The sequence below is a fragment of the Dasypus novemcinctus genome, chromosome 2 (assembly GCF_030445035.2).
Source record: "Dasypus novemcinctus isolate mDasNov1 chromosome 2, mDasNov1.1.hap2, whole genome shotgun sequence".
In the NCBI taxonomy this organism is placed as follows: Eukaryota; Metazoa; Chordata; class Mammalia; order Cingulata; family Dasypodidae; genus Dasypus; species Dasypus novemcinctus.
This window is the reverse complement of record NC_080674.1, coordinates 39980941-39984672: the sequence shown is the minus strand read 5'-3', so window position 1 is coordinate 39984672 and position 3732 is coordinate 39980941.

Genomic DNA, 3732 nt, shown 5'->3' with positions numbered 1-3732 from the left:
TCTTCATGGAAACCTAACCTACAGGGAGCTTACATATAAGATAAATATGAATCTATATATCTATTTTTAACTGAACTAATCAGGAAAAATGGGTTAAAAATGATTTCATTTAAATTTCATGTAAAAGATGAATATGGGTGATATTGCATATATAAGACTGTTTTTACAAAGTATAATTACAAATTAATTAGATGGATACAGAATAGCAGCTGTGTATGGCAGGGGAAACAGAGATTGAGAGGTGATGTTTTTTGTTTTTATTATTCTTTTGGAATAGTGAAAATGCTCTAAAAATGATTGAAGTGATGAATGCACACTTGTGCATTATATGTGATTATCCCAAATACCATTCATTGTACACTTTAGATGGATTTGTGCTTTATTAAAATGTATCAATAAAATTGTTTTATTTTTAAAAATAATTTCATTTATGAAGAACACAAACTCATTTAAAAACAACATATAAAGTAGATATAAAGGGAGGATGTTGATGCTCATTTTTAACTGTTCTCTTGAGTATATTAGCTTGTCATCAAAGCACCTGCTCTGTAGGCCATGTACCATTATAGATCTTGCAATTAATTTAGTGCGTTATGACTAGCATTTTTAATTTAAAATAGTGAAAAGAATAGAAAATACAAAGAGTACATTACACATGGTAAAGCTATGTATTTGTAAATAAATATTTGTATTTATGTGTGTGTATGTATGCTTGGGTTACCTTGTAAAACCTATTTCTTACTGTGAGTTAGAGGGAAAGAAAGCTTAGTGTTTTTTTTTCAAAAACACAGTTTAGGTTTTCCTTCATTTTCCCCCTTAGGAAATGGTAAAGAGAAGTGTTAGGAGATTCTGACTGTCTATGAGACAGTTGGAATTTTAGAAGAAGCACTAGCATATTTTAGAAGGGATTTGATATTGGTTTAAGAAAAGTGACCTTAAGGTAAAGGTTAGGAAATAAACCATATTCATAGAAATATCAAATATGGTTAAAGTTGTGAGAAGGAATTATTTTACTACTGATGCTAGTTTGGAGTGTTCAGATCTATGATTTTCTTATTGATCTGTTGTAGCAAATTTTCTCATCTAAAATGCCCAGTACAGCAAAATAATAAACACACGACTAAAGATGTGGTTTTGTCTATCTCTTCCCACCTTCCCTTCAATCTCAAAACAAGAGTACAAGAGTTTCTTAGAAACTTCCACCTCCTGAAAAATAATGTTAAGTTGTCAATAAGGGTTTTTTGTTGTTGTTATTGTTTTTAAGGAGGTAACAGGGATTGAATCCAGGACCTCATACCTGGGAAGAAGGTGCTCAGTCACTAAGCTACATCCGCTTCCCAATGAGAGCTGGTTTTTTGTTTGTTTTGTTTTTAGGAGGTACCAGGGATTGAACCTGGGACCTTGTGCATGGGTAGCAGGCGCTCAACAACTTGAGTTACAACTGCTCCCCTCAATAGGGTTTTTCTCTATCTAAAGTAATAGTTTCTTAAAGAAAATAGTAACTTTATTTTCCACCCAATGCATTCTATATATTTAAATAAATGTACTTAAGATTTTGTACATGGGGAGCAGGTGTAGCTCAGTGGTTTGAGCCCCATGTACAAAGTCCCTGGTTCAATCCTGGTGGCTCCTAAAAAATAAATAAAATTGTGTACATAATTTAAAAGGATATTTAGAAAGAAGGGAACAGTATGAAATCTAAAATGGAGGTATAAGTGGAATGAAAGTATGTAATCAAGAAAAAAATAAGGATTATGAAATGTTTAAATAAAATTTAGATGTTTTATTAAAATTTAAACATTTGGCTACTATAACTTGTTTGCTATGTATACATTTTTGTCAGTAATGCGATGTTGGCAAGGTTATCTACAGAGTATTAATAAAAGTTTTGTTTTACAGATACGTAAGCTCCCTTTCAACTGTAGATTGACCCAAGGAATATGGTTAAACCCTAGTAAATGCAAGTCAAAATTAATATGAGAATCTGAATAAGTCATTTATTGAAACAAAGCTTATTCACTCTAAATATTTCACTAATGCAAGTCTATTGAACTAAAAAAGCAATTATATTACTAACCAGTAGAGGGAGCCACATCAGTCTTGACAGGAGGAATCAAAGGAAGACTACATGACTTCCTGTTTTCAGTTTAGCTCGTGTGACAGTTGTTGAGGTTAGTCCACCAAAAAAACAAAAGGAGAGAAAGACTACCAATGAATATATCAAATGCGGATGAGGTAGCAATTTTAGCTATCAAAATTAACTCTTAAAAGCAAGCAAAACATACCTCTGTTGAACATAAAAACAGTCCAGAGAAGAATGTTTGGCTCGTAAGATCCCTTTTAATAAAAGTATAGTTAAAAATGGAATTAAGTTAAATACAAACAGTAAGCTCATCATCCTACCACTACGAGTTGTAACTATGTAGATTAGAACCAATTAATGATGGGCTTATCAACCATTGAAAGTGGAGATATTTATTATAACATAAGACAGTAAACCATAAGAGATGGTACCTTATACCATGATGAATTACTAACCAGATATAACAGTGAACCATTTTCTTGGTTATTCCATCATTATTTAAAACAAATTAGGTTCTGAATAGATACGTTTTAAAATTATAAAGTTGGCACAAATAAGATTTAACAAGTTAAACTTATATGCACTTTAACAATCTAGAAAACAAGGGATAAATCCTAACAAAATTATTACAGTGAAATAGTGAATATGTAAGATGATTTTTTCCCTTTAAAAATAGAATAAGAATTGTTTCCACTACCCTTTATAAACAAAATACTATAATACCTATTTTGTGAGAGATGTTTAAAGGACTATAGTTGCTAAATACAGTCCGCTTATTTAATATTTTCTAAGAACCTCAAAACAGCATGATAGAATGGGTTCATATTGAATGAATAGATGTGATCTATTTACTATTATCTGAAGTAAAACTAAGAGCTGAGTGATAGCTAATTGCATCAAAATGAGAAATTTAAAGACACAAACATTGTTAAATAAGACTGAATTATGTTAGTTCAGCCTCTTACTCATTGCAAGGTTTGCTGGAAACATACTATCCAAAGCATAGAAGGACAATGGGTTGAGAAGTTTTTTTTCATATGTACATTTACTCAAGTGTTTATTCTTAAAAATAATACTTCTTAAGCACTATCTCCATAGCACTTGGAGATATATCTTCAATATGAACTAGACAAAATGCTTAAATATTGTTGAAAGATTTAATTTCATTGACGTTTCTGTGAACAGCCAAATTCAATATGCAACCCATTAAATCCAAGAAAATAGTACTTAAAAGCAAATCATTTAATATTGAATTCTAGAAGCTAGATTGTAAACAGTACTTTATAATGGAGGTCAGTTTTTTTATAGAGCAATTGTATAATATACTGAGGTTATTTGATATATCAGCATCTGCTAAGTCAATCACGGCAGTGATATTCAAAAAAGTAGAAATCAGTCCTAGAGACATTCTAATGCCCTCCCCTGCCAAAAGGCAATGCAACTATTACTACTACTTCTAATTATGTTCTTCTTTTTTGAATAAGGTATGATAAATTTGGGCTGTTAGAATTGTGTAAGTAGTCTGAACTTTAATGTTTTAAAATTTGTTAATGCTTCCATACATGGAAAATCCGTAATAATGACCTTTTTAAAAATTACATTAATAAAGTGGCAATAGCTTTACCATAAAACCATGTCCTTACTCATAG